We start from the raw sequence: 20,303 nt of genomic DNA, 5'->3' as shown, positions 1-20,303 counted from the left end.
TTACGGGGGTTCTCCAACAAGTAATAATACCGCGAACAATAATACGAGTTCTTCGTTACAAGGTACCCTTCAATTTCGCTATTAGAAATGTCTATTTAAAATTAACAACTACAGCCCCCTTCAAACGAAAAATTTACTGAATGAAATTAACGAAGTTTCCAGGAAAATTACTTAGGAAAAATCATATCTGTGTCACTTAAGTAATGCATACACAAAAATACGAGACACTTCCAATATCAAATCTACACAAAATTTAATTTGTACAATGAGAAAATTGAACGCCACCTTTCTCAAACAGTTGATGTTTTTCCATCCGGAGACAAATATGGACTCGGTTTCTTTTGTAAAATGCATACAGCTTAAACAACCCTGGATCGAATCAAATGTCGGATGTTTTAGAATTACCTAAATGGAAGCGGCATCGGATAATGATTCGTTGTGGGCCTTCTTTATTGCCTCTTATACAGGGAGGAAAATTTTAAAAGGGAAAAGATTCGTGTCTCCGGAGGTGACGGTACTAATTTACTCTTGCCTTTGCGAACGTTATTTATTCTGATTTAATTAATTACTTTTTTTCGTGCGCAATAATAACGAAAGAATGTTTATAACTCGTTTTCCATTAAAACGTCCGGGGTATGGCAAAAAAATCCTGATGCAGTTTCTTTTCTTTTCAGTAAACTAACGCACCTTTAACCCAGAGATAATAGGTGTTTTATCGTGATCGCCGAAATTTTTATCTTTTTGTATGATATCGCTCCAAAAAGGAAGCTAATTTTTTCCACCTGCGTTAAATTCCCGGCTAAAGAGTTTTAACTTTTGAAATAGATACCCTAACTGGTCGTTTCTATGACAATGTAAAATTTCAACTTTCACAGTTTTATCTTACTTACTTAATTAATGACATCTACAAAATGGCGAATTTCTTTAATTGTTAATTTGTTGGTTTCAACCCCGCCTTATACGAATCAAATTAGAATTAGGGCGATAAATCATTCCGCAAATATACCTGATATTGAGTGTCATCATGAATCATGATAAGTCTGCAATTCAAATCAATCGTGTCAATTGAATGAAATACGATACAAACATCAGGCTTTATGGCTCTACCGATTTTCGAAAGCAATTAAAAAACAAACCCTCATAGAAATAAAATGACGCAAAAATAAATAAACTTCCCTTGTGCTGCAGTTGACCAATTTATTTTAACAAAACCACCATTTATCTGGGAAATAATTTTTCACATCCTGAAATTTTCGATGATGCTCAATCCTTAAATGACTCAAACCTCTAAAGTTTCTACAATTCTCATTTTACCTATGTCTGCGAAAAGATAAAAAATCCAAAGTTAGATCTACCGTTGTATCAAATAATCTGGAGCATCCCAAAAACGGAAGAAAAAGAATTAAACTGAATCCAAAGAAATGGGGAACACCTGGAAAATATTCATAGCATGGAAAGTCGGAAAGAATCTTTAGAATCTCATCTGAATCTCGAGTATCGTAAAAATTCGGAAAGGCGGAAACCAAGTTATGATAAGAATGGAAAGCATTTGAAAAATGAACAGAATTAATTATAACAAATCTAAGGAACTCAATAAGAGATTCCGAATCTGAAGGATTTGAAGAAAAGGGGAGTGTAAAGGTCTGTAGAGTCTATAAACCGGAAAATCCGAAGAAACTGATGAATCCGAAGAATCATACGAACTGAAGGTTAGAGTGGAATGGAACATCCTAAAGGAATAAAAAAATGGGAACACAATTATTGAAGAATCGAAAGAACGTAGAACATCCAAGGAAATGAGAAAATTGAAGAAAATCTATAACATCTCAAAGACAGGTAGAATTTAAAAACTCGGAGGGTCTAAATCTGAAGAATATCAAATCACAAGGATCTTGAATAATCCTACTATCAGAGGGGATTTAAAAAATCCATAGAAAATGAAGAATTCAAATAGACAGGACCTGACATAGCTCATATACATGGAAAAGCTAAAGAATCAGCCCTAAAATATCAGAACAAATGAAGGAGCCTGGAAAAACGGAGAATTCAATTCCAAAGAATAGGGAGAATATAAAGGATATAATGTCCGATAAATTGGAATCGTTCCAAGGAGCGACCGAAAAACGTAACAAAACCCAATAAACTGTAGATTTGGAAACAGTCAATTTAGATCCGAAATGAGGAATAAAATCAAAGAAGCAACAGGCTAAAAACAAGGAATGCCAAATTCATAATGAAACTCACGATCCGGACGGATACGAAGAATGGAAAGGATTTGAAAAAACTGATTAATCGAATTTTGTTGACTACTAAAACTCCTTCTGCTTATAAATCTTTGGTTCTTCAGTTTTAAGTTCAATTTTTCCTTTATATGAACTCCTCATGTCCATCGGACTCTTCTAATATGCCAGATTCTTTCATTTCCTCAATTTCTTGCAATTTGTAGGTTCTTCAGGCGCTTCCCATCAACGCACTGTAGAAAATTTTCCCCAACAGGGTGGTGACCCTGGGTCCTTTGGACTTAGTGCATACCAAACTGTAGGTAGACAGATTAGTCAACCTTACATTTCTTGATAAACTCGGAAAAACGGCCAAGGAACCTAACAAACTTCGTCTGCAAGTTTACTGTGACGAATGTTTTAGTCCCGGGGGTCTGTCTGAGTGGCCCAAGAGATTTGGAATGGTTCGGGACCCTACTAACAATGCCCGTCCTCGCTAAAAATCGTTTCACTCTGAGATTTTGAATATCATCTCGGGGGAATCAGGCGGAACGAGACCTGGATTTCGTAATCAAACGCCAGTTTTGACTGGAAGACGCATTTCTCCTACTTGCCGAGGGCGAAAAACGTCATTATAATCGTTTTATATGACATTGAGGCGTCATCTACAATGACTGGGTTCTAGAGGGCCTAACTATTAATCACTGGTGCCATTTGGATTCAACAATGAAAATTCTATGTAGTGGTGTAGGAAAAGGACGGAGGACTACTGCCAAAGGAACAGATTTCCTATTTCCTTACTTAGCTGTTCATAATTATTATCATTGTACTCGTATATAGCTTACATGCTTGAGTATTGTTAGTTGCCTACTATCTTTTCAATCTAGGCGCAATTGTAGAGACTTCCCACACAAGCAGAGTGGCGCAGTGGAAGCGTGCTGGGCCCATAACCCAGAGGTCCGTGGATCGAAACCACGCTCTGCTAATTACTTTTTACTTAATATTGCAAATACAGATCGCAATCTATTAAAATGAGTAGGCAAGTGTCAGAATTTCATGAAGGTGAAATATATTTGGCCGTGATTTTTTTATGCTGAAAGATACCTACCACATGATTATGAAAGGTTGTGAAATAGTTTTATCCGTTTAATTGATTACCCTATCGCGTGTGACATGAGTAATGATAGTGATGTACAAATTAAAATTCTGAAGAACAATGGAGGTCACTACGGTCAAGGTTTGCAGAACAAAAATACTCCTGGCCCTCCATAACTACTGCTCCGCTATGTCAATTAGGTACACCAGTTTTCATCACATCGCAAACAAGATGCAAATGTTTGTTTTGCTATAATCCACTTTTACATAATATTAAAATGAATAATTAATGATTATTGCTTAACATTTACCAGACAACAACAAAAAATTCCTGAATGATTGAGTTAACGAGTTCACATAATTGAATTACCAATTCATTCCTGCATAACATTATTTAATAGGATAGAACACGCAATCCCATAAAACGACGGGCTTGTTTTACATCAATATATAGCGTTTAGTCATTAAGGTTCAATTACGCAAATTTACTATCAATCAATGCATCCTCTTCGCATATTTAGGTTTTGAAATTAACAATTTTCATATCGCCAGTTTAATGAATTTATTGGAAAAAATAACGGAATCTTGCACATTTAATCGCGTTCTTCTTGCTTTGGAACGTGGGTGGAAACCTCGGTGGAAACCACATCCTGAACCATCAATGAACACCTTCACTCATAATTTTTACATTTCCAATGGACACGCGTTTGTCTCGTTCAAAAACAATGGTTCACTAATTCTAAACAAAAGTTCTGCAGTTTACAAAACTAACATTTTAAGAATCCTCTTCTGAACCATCAATTAGCCTTAAAAACTACTCAGTCACACTTGATTTTTTCACCTCTGACGATTCCACTTAGAAATTTACAAATTAGACGTTTCAAACCTAGAGTCGGCTAATTTTATGTTTAAAGTTTGGAACTAATAAACGTGTTTTCACAATCACGGAACTTAGTAGATTAGAAAAAAGTGGCCCAGTCATTAGCAGTCACCATTTGTACTGACAACATCCGCTAACCGGGGTTCCTAGGGCAGAAGAGTGTGGGAACTTCAAGAGGGGTTAAAGAGATTTTCGTAGCTTTACTCAAAAGTGCGAAATTTATCTAATTTTAGGAATGAACTTGTCCTTTTAACTACGGAACTGCATGTGTAAGTTTCAAACGTAATCGGCAAAAACTTGCCTGTAATTGTTTAGTGCAACATTGACATACGCTTCTTTTCATCGACTCCCAAACTGCATCGTTTAGTGGTTAAGTCATCCCCACTCATTCGTTCCATATCGTTGTTCGCCGGTGATTCTCTAAACACGGCCTCGTTGCTCTTATTGATAAACCCCTGCATTCGTTATCATTCACATGGCATTGTTAGTAAAATAAAGTCAATTAAAATGTCCGATAACGTCTTTTTACAAAACATCTGGCCAGACTAAACTTAACATTTTTACTACATTCAATTACATTCTTCTGTTTTATGCGTCCTAAGATTTATAATATTCACTAGTACAACAAATTCAATTAACTGACTTAAATAATTTATAAATTTACAATAAGTAAAACTAACAGTAGCCAACTAAATGACAATTTAGCAAATTTCCATCGAAATTCGCCCCAGGTCCTATCAAATAAATTGAAATATTTTATATACAGCATGTCCCGACTACTATTTCCAGTGCATAAACCGGAAATTACGTTAACAACGCGTACGTTTTTCACTACATCCAACATCCACGCCTTTAGAGGTTACAGTTGGGAACTCTGCTTCCACACTTGCATTGAGTCCTTCTCAGGATTATTCCTCCAAATTTCACAATGGCTCACTCAAGTATTTTGAAGCTCCCTGTTCTCATTTTATATTTTTATGAAAAAAGGATTTACCTAATTATTTTTGTATTTGTTAATTGACTGCAGTTATAATAATAATAATAATAAAGCTTATTTAATGTTTCGTAGAACAGCCTACATACATTAGTCAATACAAAATTATTTGCTCATTTATTGATAAATAACTTTCTTCGATGGATAGATTAATTATTAACTACTTTTTTTATTAGCTTAGCAACTATCAAATAAAATAAAATTGTCTGTGGAATGCAAAAACGTATAAATATACAGGGTGCAGCATTTAAATTTTGAAATTTTTACTTTCAGTTAAATCGGGAGGCTTAATTGTAAACGTTCCCTTAATGCAACTGTAACTGTTGGTCGCATTTTCGTTTTGAATTTACAAATTTGCCGGTAACCGAAATATTACACGTGTACCGCTCCATAATGAAAGAGAACGGAACTAATACACGAGAAAAGGAAGCGGGTTAAAATAACGAACGAGTGTGCAACGGATAATAGTCAAAACGCCACAGTTTAGGGTCTGTTTCGGTTTTTGAATTCGGCGAGTACATAACTGAAAATTAAGTGAAATAAATAATTAATAAATAATAATAAGTGGGAGAGAAGGATTCTTCGCCAAAGTTTAGGAGCGGAACCATGTATATGACCGTGGCTGATGGCGTAATTCATTTTCAATTGAGGGTCGAACCAAAGCTGTCTTTTCGAAGAATTGTCAGCGGCGTAGTTCTACGTGATAGTTTATTGCGAAATTTGAAGTTAATTACAACATTTTAATGGAAAACTGCCGCTATTTCGATGAAATTTTGGTCGTGTGTGCATTTACATCCATTGCGAGTTGCTTTTACAAGTAAAACTGTCTAAGAGCTAGTGGCCCATTTTCCTAAACCGTTTTATTATTGTTAAAATTTGGATATAACATAGTTATGTATGTGCTAATAATATATCCGAGCGTCTGGCAGCAATATCGCGGACCATTTGTATATTATTGGATTAGCGTGCTCGCGTGTAAATAACGGAAGCGGTGGGTTCCCACGCATTGCGGTTATATTTGTAGCGGTTACACGATAAAGAGTTTCTTAATCAAAACTCTCTTGTGTATACGGGGTGTTAATAGATTTGGCCTTAAACGGCAACCGGTAAAAAGGTTTAAAGACAATTAATTCGCCCTTTTGCTGGATGTTAAACCCTAAGTTATAAGGGTTGTTTTGACATTTCATTTTACAGTATCGTAGTAAAAATGTTGCAAATTGGATAGTTCTTTCAGTGGGCTGTAGAGTAAGGTGGAAATTGAAATTTCAATATACGTCCATATTTTTCAATTTGTGTATTGAATTGCAAGAAAAAATTCACAAGAAAGGTAGCAAGTTTAAACCAACAAGACGTTTTCCCAAGAAAATCTAGACATTTCTGAAAGCTAGGAAATGCCAATTCAAAGCTCTGAAGGAGGTGGATCTAGCCAACCACGGGAGCAACGCCAAGCAGGCCCAGAAGCCGAAAGGCAAAAGGCAACAACAACGGTCACTGTCAAGAACTGCCCGCATGATCCAGATGCTGATCCAAGTCCAGAGAGCAACAGGAAGCTGAGAGAGAACAACAAACAGGCTAAGAGAAAATGGAAAGAAAAATGGAACGAGCTTTAAAAGAAACCCAGAAGGAGACTCGAGAATTAATTGGTGGTTTAGAACTACGTATGCAAAAATCGGCACCAAACCATAATGATGCTAAAGATTTGAGGCAAGTGGGGGAGAAAAAATAGAAGAGCGAGTACAAATGGATAACTCTACAGTAAGCAAAACCCCAAAACAAGCTAAAGCATAAAGCTAATCCGATGACATACCATAATTGATTTTATTGCAGTACAGGAATTTTTTTTAGGAAAGGAATTTTTCCAAACTTTTATTATTTTACAAGTAGGAAATTAGAGAAAGCGTTTATTTGGGGGTTCTCGGGTTTCCAGCCGCGTTGGTCCCTTTTGCCTGCTTGTATAATGAATAACATTCACGTGCTAAATGAACTGTTTTCTCTTTGTATTATTTTACGTTACATTAAGCGTTTACGTCTGTTGCAAAAAAAGACGAAAAACTTGTGAAATGTTATTCAAACATGCAATGCAGCTACTACGATATTAAAAAGGGTTGATAAAAGCGCTCATCTACTCTATAAAATGGAATTGTAGGTAAATGCAGTCTAGCAAACATTCTTCGGTACAGAATAATTTAAGATCATTTAAATTGCTCAAGATCTTTACAATATTTATTATGTCATGCATAGTTGATGGAGTCTCACAACTTGTTGCACCTGATAATCGGTTTCCTGTTCAACATAGCACTTACGTAATATCCAATTCTAATCATATTCCATTCGTTGCATCAAATTGCCAACTTTTTCCTATAGGTAGTGTGAGAAAAGGCAATAATGGAAAGTGTGAATTGTATATCGCATCTGCTCTGCAATAATGCACAAATTGCTCTTCCGGTCTAAAAAGTTTCTAATCAGGCGCAGCTTCGCATCGTTTTTAAATGAAAAATTATTACGCTTGTTTTGTAAATACAACTTTACAGGTACGAATGCGGAAGTAGGGATGCAGATTTTCATTCTACGGTACTTGAGTTTCTATGATACCCTAAAGAGGGTTGAATCTTTCACCGTCTCCTCTCAGTTGCCTTTTTACACCTGTTTACAGCTCCCTTCTATTACGCTTCAATGCTGTACGTTTGGGTTAATTATTTTTTGCTCTTCCAACTTTTTATTCGTAGACAAAAATGAGAGATATCCGTTTTTAGTAGATTGTGCTTTTGCGAAAACCTGCTAATTTTTCCCATTGAATGCACGCCTGTAAAAGAACTTCCATTCTATTCGCCTATGATTTCCTACAGCCATTATGACATATTTCTGTAAATTCTATTGTAACGATGGCAAATTACGAATATTGAAATATTGAAAACGACAGTTACACATTCGCACCCTGTACACATAAAAGCGGATTCGAATACACGGTAAACCACAGTCGTATAATGTAAATTATATCAAACACGGTGGGTGTAGTTTTAATTTCAGAATCTGGAAAGGCGAAACCAACAACTATATGAGCAAATTTATAAGATCAAACGAACTTACCTTACCTTACCTTAAGTGATGTTTGATCTTGATTATATACGGTCCTCGTCGAAGTAAATAATATGTGTAGTACCCTCGTAGATGTACTATATGGTCACAAGTTTAAAGAATGTTGATTGTTGGCGTCGCTCTCACTCTGGGAACCTCAGTCGAGTTTTTTGCCTAGTTATTGCAATGATTGGGCGAAGAAAAAAAAAATTGATAACTAAGGGTGGGATCTGGGACGTTATTTACTTCGACGAGGACCGTATATAATCAAGATCGAACATCACTTAAGGTAAGTTCGTTTGATCTTATAATTATATACGGTCCTCGTCTCGTAAATAATATGTGTAGATGTTTAAAGACGTTGCAATAACCTCATATCACACGACTTGCTAATTTATTCGTGTTATCAAAACCTAAATCAAAAAACAAAAGAAATTTCTCTTTCAAAAATAAAAATAGTAACTTAACTAGTTGATCGATATTCTAAATATTAATTATTAATCAATATCTAAATTTAATACAGAATTTGCAAAATTACTAATATTATTCAACGGCCTGTTATAAAACTTTGCAAAACAGCTAGATGTACCTGACCACCCTGCCGCGAGGCGAATGGTATCAAAGCTTACACCCGCCCGTGCCGCTTTTGAGGTTGACGCATGTCGCGTACTATGCGGTTTAAATTGTTTTGTATCAATTCCACTTTCACCTAATACTTTGGCTATCCACTTACCAATGGTTTGTGAAGAGGTTTGACGATAAGGCTTTTTACATGTTATAAAAAGGAACCGACCAGGCTTGCGTAATTCCTTAGTTCTTGTAAGATAAACCAAGAGTGTCGTTGCTACACATATTTTTGGATCGGTTTCATAATGAGGCAATGTTAATAATGGTTGAGATTTGTGCAAGGAAGAGGTTTTTATTCTATTAGGGATTTTTATTTCCACTCTATCCGCGTGTGTGTAAATGTTTTCTATTTCTATAGAATGTAAAGTCTGAATACGTTGTCCAGTAGCCAATGCCAATAAAATAGCTAGCTTTCGAGTTAATAGTGGCAAGTTAATTTCCATATTGTCCAATGTTCTCACGTATGTTAACACTGTATTTGGATTCCACGTATTTTCATACCTTGGCAGAGGTGGTTTTAATCCAAACACTCCCTTAAAAAACCTCTTAATTCTATAATCTCTTCCCAACTCCGGACCCACTAATTGTGCAATGGCAGATCTGCACGAATTTAAAGTACCATAAGAGGCGCCAGTGGAAAATTGGCGGGTCAGAAACTGTAACACTGATGGCACTGAAGGACGAAATGGGTCAAGGTTCTGTTGGGAGCAGAAGCTCCACCATAACTTTAATGCTGAACTATATTGTTTTAAAGTAGAGTTAGTTATAGACGCTAAACAGATGTCTATTGATTCGTTCGGCACCTCTCTTCGCAATAACGCCTCCCTGATAACTTGCCTGCCATTAGGTAAAGAGTCTTTGAGAGAGGATGTGGCGCTCCGCTAAAAGAAAGTAAGGCTCTGTTAGGTTTAAACACTATTGGTTGTTCTACTAATAGAGAAATAAAAATAGGATACCAGGGCTGTGAAGTCCATAACGGAACTACCACTACCCCTTCCGCCTTATCTTTAATTATCTTTTGTAATACCCTCAAAACTAGTGTAAAAGGTGGAAACGTGTAAAAACTAAAATCTGCCCAGTCGATAGTAAAAGCATCCACCTTAAATGCATCGGGATCTCTTACCCAAGAGACAAATTTGAGACACTTTCTGTTAATTCTACTAGCAAATAAATCAGTATCTGTCGTGCCAAATCGCCCCACTAACTCTCGATAGGCAAAATCTGCCAGTACCCATTCCGTTTCTTTATGTACCTGCCGAGAACCCTGATCGGCTTCTGAATTGTCTTTTGAATTAATATACGAAGCCAAAATGTAAATCCCTCTCGCTTCGCACCAACTCCAAATCAAACGGGCTATCTTATTTAAATGATTAAAACGGACACTCCCCATTCGGTTAATTGTACTGATTGCCGTTGTATTATCTACTCTGCATAATATGTTACAATTTGACAGCTTTTTGGCAAAACATTTTAATCCAAAGAAAAGTGCTAATAATTCCAACTCATTAATGTGGCAATTTTGCTCATCGTGACCAAAATCCAAACGCCGTGCCTTCCTCACAAAAGGCTCCCCAGCCTGTAGTTGAGGCATCCGTAAACAATTCCAAATTAAATGAGTCGTATCGTATTGAATTAGACGCATGTTTTATTTTATCTGCCCACCAGCAAAAATCTAAACACAATTCTGATGAAAGGTGCATTACTTTGTCATAATTGCCCCTGCACCTCCTTAAAGCTAAGAACCGCTGCCGTTCAAATAACTTTAAATATAAAAGCCCATACTTCACGGCCGGCATTGCCGAAACCAAACTTCCAACAAACTTTGAAAATAGTCGTATCGTACAACAATCTTTGGTAGATATGACCTTAATCATTGTAAGTAGTTTTCTACGCTTATCCTCCGGCAATGAAATACTTAAGCTTCTCGAATTATACAGAAATCCCAAAAACTTACATTCATGTGCAGGGACGATTTTGCTTTTTTCATAATTTATGATAAAACCTAAAAATTCTAATAATTTTACAGTTTCTGTTATATTTTTAGCACAATCCTCCTTGCTTTCTCCTAGTAATAGGATGTCGTCCAAATAAACTACTGACAAAAAACCCTTTTCTCTACAGATTGTTACTACTGGTTTTAAAATTTTCGTAAAAATCCAAGGTGCACACGTTAATCCGAAGGGTAAACAGTTATATTCGTACAGTATACCGTTGAACCAAAATCTTAAATACTTTTTATGGGCGTCGCAAATAGGAATTAAATAATAAGCGTCCTTTAAATCTATCGTACCCATAAAACAGTTTGGAGATAAAAGACGAGCAACAGTTCTGTAGTCCTCCAATTTGAAATGGGGAGACTCAACATATTTATTAAAGGCCTTTAGATTTAAAATTAATCGAAATGATTTATCCGGTTTTGGAACAATAAATATGTTGGAAATTACTGTCCGTCTTTTGGTTCCACAACAGTAATTGTACGTTTTTCTAGTAATTTTTTTATCAAGTAACTAATAATACTTATTTCTGATGTAGATCGACGAGGCTCTAAAGGTACATAATTTTGTACTGGTTTTTTAATCAAGGGTATACGAAATCCCCTGATATGAGAAATTAATTTCTCATTAATGGACAAGTTCTTCCAGCACTGCACAAAGTGTCTTAATCTCCCTCCACTCATACTAACCTCTAGCGTTTTTGACGTGGTTTTCTCTCCCCATTATCTTTCTTTCGTCTATGCCTTACGTTGAAAATACAGTGAAACGTTCAGAGGGCTATGTAGCTATCTCTCTCGTAATTAGGCAAGCTAAAAATAACACGAAGTTTCCACTGAAACACGCTTATTCGGTTACGATACGAAGAGAAAATAATTTTCAGGCTGGGATGCCATTTGTTTATTTGTAAGAAGCTTCTTTGAATGGTTTAATGATACGTGGGGGGATTAAAGCGTTGCCATGTCTAATTATATATAAGAGACAGTGTAAATATTTGGACATGATCTTACATTTAACCTGCTGCTCCTCCGTTCAATTTGGAGCGTGTCGTTTTACAGTGCGAATAGCTGTTTCTGCCGTAAACAAGCAAAGGTGGACGAAAATACAATAATGTAGGAGGAACATGGGAATTAATAAGTAACTCTAAACGTAAGCTTAAAAACGAACATAGTTAACATCAAATCGATCAATCTGCCATTATTTGGGTTGCTTCGTATCTTGATTTTTTTTCCACTTTGGTTTTCATTCGATAAAAATCGTAATCCTGATAGTGTTTTTTGAGTTTTTGAAGGAGATATCACAGGGGACGAGACGGGATCGTGGGTTCTACTTTCCCCGACAGAATATAAAATGAATAATATGGATGATTGTATTGACAGGGTTGCGACTAGGTAAAAGAAGATACGAAGAATCGCATACGATTTTCCGTAGGGGATGTTTTTGCCACTCAGCTCGCATTCAGAAACCAGACTTTTAATCCGGCTCATATTCAATAGCACTTGTCTTTGAGCTCGTAGAAATCTGTTGGCGAAGGTTCGACATCACTATCTCTTTTCGCTCTCGAGTTGGGCGAGGAACAGACGGACAAAACCATTGCATAAGGGGAATTTTTTTTTCCTTCGAAAAATTCTCCTAAAAAAGATAAAAGATGCAAATACCTTTGTCTCCGTAGTCCATGAAAAACCTGGGTCACAGATTGTGGTGGATACCTCCCTTACTAACGTGCGGGTGGTAAAAACATCCCTAATTCTGTAACGGTAGCTGTAAAATTGCCTTTATAATCTTTTCTGAAATTTCAATGGGAAGAGTTTTTCGAATTTGAGTCGCTTGAGTAATTTTATCATTTAGCATCCTCATCCTTAAGGTTGTATAATCCTTCCGGTTGTAAAAAAAAGTAGTGGTGTTATTAGAAGTTGAAGGAATGTCGACTGCAGGGTAACGACGTCTATGTATTTCTGAGTGTATGTTTTCCACAGGGTCTTTGTTTCCTAATTTCTTTAGGAAGGCGGTAGAGACAAAAAGTCTGAATTTTAGGAATACGCGGGGGGTTGATTTTATTACCCTACTTTTACTTTAATAATTCGACATTATCGTCTTGGTATAAATCCGCGTTAATTAACCAAGGGGGAAACAAGTGGATTATTTTCTCAATCATATTCAGGCAATTACATTGATTTACCTAGTTAGAGTACCTAGTAGTCAAAAATTTAGTGGCAAGAAATAAATATCGCAGCTCGAGAGTTATACCTTTGGGTCGAGATTACGATAGTAATCAGTTTTGCGAGTTTTCCAAGTAAAATTTGGGAAATGAGTCGTGTTCAGGACGCCACTGTTAAAAGTGCGAAATCATCGATAAAAAAAATTGAATCAGAATAGGAATTCTCTACATTTTTCCCGCAAAGATACGCGGAAGTAGAATTTCAAAAGCCATAATAATGGCAAAGTTCTAGAACAATCCCAGACAAGTATTGGCCGTGTTAGATTTCGAGTTTCAATCTTGACGCAATGTACGTAATTTCCACACGCTCATTATCAATGGGTTTTTTTTCTTCTAATTACTTCTGACGCCTTTCAGTCTGGCATAGGGATTCTCCTACAGCCGTTTTAACGAGGGTATAGTCTTAGGTCAGCATAATATAAAATCATACCGTGGAAACCTTGCATTAGCAAGTCTTGAAATGATTAACGTTTTTAAGACTATCTCGGGATTGGTTGAAAAAAGTCACTAAACCAATGAAAATTAGGTATCGCCATATTTAATTCATACTTATTTGTTACCAACAGAAAAAGTTAAAGTGTAATTGTATGTATTATTCAAATTTGAGATATTAATTATTTAGAGTTAAAGAGTGAGACGGCCATAGCAAATTAGTCTTACTGTACATATTTTACCAAAAGAATACGTATTGGAAAATGCATCTGGAAATTAACTTTTTATTTATTCTCAATATACATTTATATGACCATTTAGTGTTGTTCTTCTCCTGGATGGTGGAAAAGAGGTTCTAATTTTCAGTGTGTAAAAGGAAAAACTCTACAATAAGAAAAGCCACATGCAAAAAGTGAGTGAAAAATGAAGCTAGCCTACGACATAAGGTAGTTGAATTTAGTGCAGTACAGTTTCAGTTAGAATTTTGGATCTTATTTAACGAAAGGAAATTTCCAACCCTTATTTAGTGCAACAAAGACTGCTGTAAGTCGCCACCAATATTTGTGTTTAAAAACGTCAGGGGAAACGTAAACTTTAAAACCGGGAGTTAAGTTAATTCTGGAAAAATACCTATTATCGCGAAAAAATTTAAAGGAAGTAACAAATAATTAATGTCTAACAAAACCTTTCGAGATCGTTTTCCATATTTGGAAGGAGTAGTTCAACGATTTAACACTAATAGTACAAAACTTTACAAAAAAGTAGAAGAAATAAAGCAAATTGTTGGTAATTTAAATTCAGTGACACCTTATGCCAGTTGCCAGCAAAGGACGTTGGTTCAGGACAAAGAAATTATTTCGACGAAAACAACTCAAAAACATCGAATGGGAATCAACTACCTTGTTCATGATTAATAGTCCTGGATAAAAAAGTAAAGAGGTGCAATAGAAACTCAATAAAGGAGAAATTAAAAATCAAGTGAAATTATAAGTATAGAGCAAATAAAATTAAGTTTTAAAAGAGGACCAATGCAGTTGCCAATGTTTTAGGCACCCGAGTAAGCCACACAACCATAGTGTGAGGAATAAAGGATGCCTGGTATATAAATTTCAGTTAGGGCAACATATTAAAAGAACTAATTATTAATAAACAAAAACACCGGAATGAATAATGTATATGTTGAACTTCATTGAAACAATTAGAGTACTACGGTTAGTTTTGGTAATAGAAATTTTCAAGTGCTGTCAAGTTAAAGTTGAAAAATTGGTTAAAAACATTTTAAGCGTTGACGAAGATGACGAAAACTACTAAAAATCTACTGAAACCTACTAACATTCCCATCTAAGGGCTCTGAAACTGGAGAGGGTTCCTGATGATGTCGAGGACTAGAATTTTTAAGGACTTTAAAACGTTGGCGCTTAATTTAGGCGATTTTTTTTACCGTATAGATAAACTTTTACAAAATCATCATACAATTATTTCCAAACGAATAACCTTAATCTTTTAACACGTAATTCAACTTTACAATTGCAAATCACAATAAATGTAGTAATTATTTAGACAAAAATCAAACATCATTAAATAAATAAAATCAACATTGACTTCAAATTCACATGATATGATCGAAAACCATGTTTATTCTAAATTATCGTCGACATTTATGCTAGAGAAAAAATTGAAATTCACATCATACAGGGTGACCCAATTGTTATTAAAGGTACTAATGCTAAAGAAAACGTCTGCATGACGTACATTATATACTGCGTTCCAAAAACAATGTAGAAATTCAATAATAATTAATTGGAGACGTGTTGGAGAATAACGCTAGGATCCCTCCATTCTTATTTTTTAATGTGCTTTTTTATGGTGAATTCGTATATACACCAACTGTAGGTTACGATAATGACTCGGTAACCCCCCATAATAAATTTTAGATTCCTAGTAATTTAAACGAGCTCTAAAAGTTTTTGCTTGCGATCATACATTGGATTCAAGTTTTAAATTGATTCACTATAGTGGGGGGGGGGGGGGGTCTAGGTCCAGCGGGGTATAACTACATCAACATTTATAAAAATAAGTTTTCTGAAGTCGTCATACCAAAATCTGTTACGTGCACAGGCTCCCTTTGTATCGATTTTGGACTTTATTATAAAAGCTCATACACCACGTCCTTACATGACCTTTGTAGTAGTATAGCATTGCATAAAACAATAATTAGTCGTACAAGAAAAATAACAACTGCATTAGAATAATCAAATGAGAGTAATTTATTTAGCAACACATTTAATTTTAGTTTAATGAATTTCTAAATTGAGTTGTTCAACACATATGCCGATAGTAAACCGGCAAGGAGAACTATCGGCGGATCTAACGGAAAAAAGTGATTATCAGAAATTCGTCGATCAAAGATTGGATAACGCAAACGTCATAGTCTAAAAATGTAACTAATGGGTTTTGTATACCAAAAGCCCAAAAAACATACCAAGTTCAATTCTGAACGCAGGTATTTTAATGCAGCATTTTCAAACACGTTTTTATTTTATCTTGTTGCATTATGCCATTGAATAATAAATCTGAATTCAATGATTATGCTTATAATTGGCAAAGCGTAACAACGAAAACGAATCCGCTATAGGTATACCTAAAGTTTTGTAACAAGTACAGTAGCGCAATTAATCAACATTACGCAAGGTAGCAATAAATTATTCGAGATGAGCAATTCGCCTTCCTAAAGATTAATGAAGTGTAGCGTACTGTATATGGAACTAATAACTGAAGTACTCGCAGTTTCGAGGCATAAATTAAGAAATTGGGTTGTTCAACTTTTCGCCATTTAAGGAATGCAAAGCTTCGAAATTGAACAAAAACGCCGAGATAGAGAAGTTGAACGAACGAAAAATCGAGCTACCAGGTTACATAACTTCTCAATCATGTATCTCGTGTAATAATAATAAGTTCGACCGCGGGAATGTTAATTTCTCCTTTTAATTTTTTTGTTGCATAGTTTCTGATTATTGACAGGTAGATTGAAACGATTATATGTAGACGAAATGATTGCAATTTCAGTTACGAATGCGGTACGTTGGGGAATCTATTTTTTCTTGAAGCTTAAACCGACTCGCTTAAGTGGTTTTGGTATTGGAAGTAGGTATATAGTTGGAGTGTTACTTTAATTAACGATGTGGGTAATATTTCACCTGGTTACCACGATGAAGGATTAACCTAACTTATATTATTGGATTACGCTCTATACAGATATTTAGGCTCACTTTCCAATATTTAGGATTACTAAGTTTAGACCGGGTTTTTAGGTCGTTTAGAAGCTACCAACATAAAAATGCGGTATTTCAGTCCATTAAGCATTGCGGAGTACTTAAGCTGTAAATTTTGTTATACGCACACGCTAAATTATTGCACCTGACAGGAAAAAAAATTAGGTTTTCGAGTAGATTTTCGTTAAAAACTTAAATCTACCGCTCTCACACGTGTATCGCGCTACATGTAGTAATGTGTGATGGAAAGATAAAATTGTTGGCTTTTCTACACCAACCAGTGGGATTGGTTTTCGTTAAATTATTCGGAAAATTAGAAAACTAAATACCCAATAAATACTATTTGCATTTACAATGAAAAACAGCGAATTCATTTAAACGATTGATTTAACGGAAAGCTCTTTTAGGTATAAAATGGTGCAGATCACGGACCTAAAGTGTCCCAAAGTTTGATCCACTTTGCATCATTCTTCGTTCGAATTTCTAATAAATATCCTTATAACGACAATTATGTAACGTTAGCAGATTCATTGTAATATGAAAGTTTAGTATTAACGCCTTTTTAAGTTTATTCACACCAAAGGTTTTTCTCACTGGGTTGCAAATTTTACACGTTAAGCTTTTAGCCTGGCTTTTAGTAATGTATAGTCAACTGCTAAGCGCTATAACCCTTTTATCGTTACGAATTCCACAAACAAAGTTCAATCCCCATTGGTTCACTAAAGACGTTAAATAACTGAATCCGTAATTTTTTCTACTAATTCATTGTAACGGAAAAGAAATATTATGGCGCGATTAATTAATTTGTAGTTGGTTGAATCACAAACTTTTTTTAAATTTCTTTTACTAAGACGCGCGTATTTGAAGATTGTCTCTATTTCGTCCGATTGCTCAATAATTATTTATTGTGGCGTAATAAATGACACACTTACTGAACTCTGTTATATGTATTATTTTATCTAATTGGTTTGGAACGGCTTCTTCAACCAAAAGACTGAATTCTTCACCTAAACTTTGTCACTTTAATGCTCCTCAAAGTAACTCTTCCGTCACGCTAAAGTGCAATACAAATTCAAGATACCTGAGCTGCACCGTGGATACTCAGTGGTGCTGACCCGACAAAATTTTACTCTGAACTTTAAGGTTAATGATTTCGCAGCCTAGAAACGAATGGATTCAAAAAACCTCACAAACACCCCTTCCTATTCTTACTTAATTAATGGAGGCCTACAAAATGGCGCCTGATTAACTACAATCTACATCTCTACTCACTGATTCGTATTTTTCATTTCTACCGAGCGAATTAAATCAAAGCTAGGGTAATAAATCAATTCCACGCACACAAATATTTCACACCATCCAAAGGTGGCCTGATGCTTAATTCGCAATTTTAATCACGACCTAATTAAGATAACTAAATCTAACCCAACTTCCGGGAAGACGGGACAGGTGCCAACAGCCAAAATAGTGCTTTTCCGGAATACTTTTAACGTGGATAACTTTTTTTACACATCGAAAATGTGTAGGTCTATTGCGCCATTTTCAATCGGCAATGGTTTAACAGTAACAAGGCACTAGTGAATTTGATGTTTTGGTATGGTAAGAATTAATACAAACACACACAAATCCAATATTATGTGAGTGTTCTTGGCGCAATTCACTCCACAAAAATTGCCGAACGTGACCCATTTGCTTATAGCAGACCTAGGGGAAAACAAGTACCATTTTTGGTGTACACCAAAAATTCAAATTCAAAATAATTCACGTAAATTCATGTTAATGCACGTTTATTCAAGTTAATTCACGTAAATTCAAATTTATTCACGTTAATTCAAATTAATTTACGTTAATTCAAATTTGAATCGCGTTAATTGACATTAATTCTCGTTAATTCTAATTAGTTCACGTTAATTCTAATTAATTCACGTTAGTTCAAATTAACACAGAGGGGTGTACACCAAACATTCAAAGTTGTTTCCATCTAGAATTTTTCCAAGGCAAATTTTTACAGGACTAGAGTTTGCGAGTAAAATTATTTGAACGGCGGATTTTTTCTGGGGACAAATTTTTTACACAAGTATACCAGGGAAAAATTTTCCAAGAGCAATTGTATCAATCTTAAATTTTCAAGACGGGAATTTTTCCATAGGGAATTTCCCCAGGGCGAATTTTTCGGAGACGAATTTTCTGGAAATGAATTTTTCCACGACAAATATTCGCAAGACGAATTTTGAGGGGACAATTTTTGCGGATCAAATATTTCAAGGGCGATTTTTTTACGTTTCTGGAGACAAGTTTTCCACGCAAGTTTCCGGGGCGCGTTTTTAAGCGAGTATTCTAGGGCATTCCAACGCAAATTTTTCGTTGACGATTATTTGGGGACCAAATATTCGAAAGATGATTTTTTTCAATATTTTCTGTATGAATTTCCTTTTCTGGACGAACGTTTCAAGGGTAATTTTGGGAGCCTACATTTTCCGTAGGTAAATTTTTCGGAAGAGAATTTTTCCAGAACAATTTTCCTTGTAGTTTTTGGGAGTCAAATATTCCAAGGACGACTTTATTCGGTAGGCCAATTTTTTAGAAAAGAAGTTTTCCAGGAAGAACCCCCCCGAAAATTGTTGGGGGTGAAATTTTCACGCAAATATTACGGGAGGAAAATTTTTAGAGGCGAATATTCCCTGTATGAATTTACGTGTTGAATCTTGCACGGAAGCATTTTAAAAAGGCCATTTTTTCATAGCGAATTTGTCTCGTATATTTTTTCGAGGAGGACTCTTTAGGGGTCAAATATTCCAGGGGCGATTTTTAGAGCGCATCAAAATTTCTGAAATTATTCATGCAAGTATTTTAGCGAAGGTAGATTTTTACGAGCCTTTTTTTATGAGAACGCTATGAGAGCGATTTTTCCTAGCGAATTTTCAAGAGATTTCTGAGGGCGATTTTGCACAGCAATCGGCGATTTTCGAGAAACGAATTTTCCAGGGCAAATTTTGTCAGGACGAGTGTTTGTGGGTCAAATATTCCAACGGAAATTTTTTCGAGACTAAGTTTTCTGGGGGCTAAATTTCCAGGCCAAAAATTTGTTATACAATTTATTCCAGGGAAGAATTGTCCGGTGCGCATATCCCCAAGGCGACTTTTTCAAGCCTACATTTTCCGGAAGCGAATTTCTCCATAGGGAATTTTTCCAGACGAAATTTTCCGGAAACAGGTCTTTGAAGATCAAACACAATAGTTTTTCGAGGCTACACTTTCAGGGTGAGAATTTTTCTATAGCGAATAGTCTTCACGCTAATTCAAATTAATTCAAGTTAATTCAAATTAATTCAGAGGGGTGTGCACCAAAAATTCAAAGTTGTTTCCCCCTAGTAGCAGACTTTTCCCTTTTCTTTTCTGAAATTTACTACAAAATTTCTACCTGGTCAGCAAAAAGAACATAATAAATCTATATTGAAAGTAATTTAATTTTCACATGGTCTCCACAACCACCTTTCCTT

The 20,303-nt window shown here is 35.5% G+C and overlaps 1 non-coding gene across 1 annotated transcript; it reads left to right on the top strand.

The window, feature by feature from the left end:
* Positions 1 to 3,132: 3,132 nt before the first annotated feature.
* On the top strand, positions 3,133 to 3,204 carry Trnam-cau. The gene has a single exon. It is a non-coding gene; the product is annotated as a tRNA-Met (tRNA).
* The last annotated feature ends 17,099 nt before the right edge of the window (positions 3,205 to 20,303 follow it).

The sequence above is a fragment of the Photinus pyralis genome, unplaced genomic scaffold (genome assembly GCF_008802855.1).
Source record: "Photinus pyralis isolate 1611_PpyrPB1 unplaced genomic scaffold, Ppyr1.3 Ppyr1.4_LG6, whole genome shotgun sequence".
NCBI classification, from domain to species: Eukaryota; Metazoa; Arthropoda; class Insecta; order Coleoptera; family Lampyridae; genus Photinus; species Photinus pyralis.
This window is presented reverse-complemented; position numbering and strand designations above follow the sequence as displayed.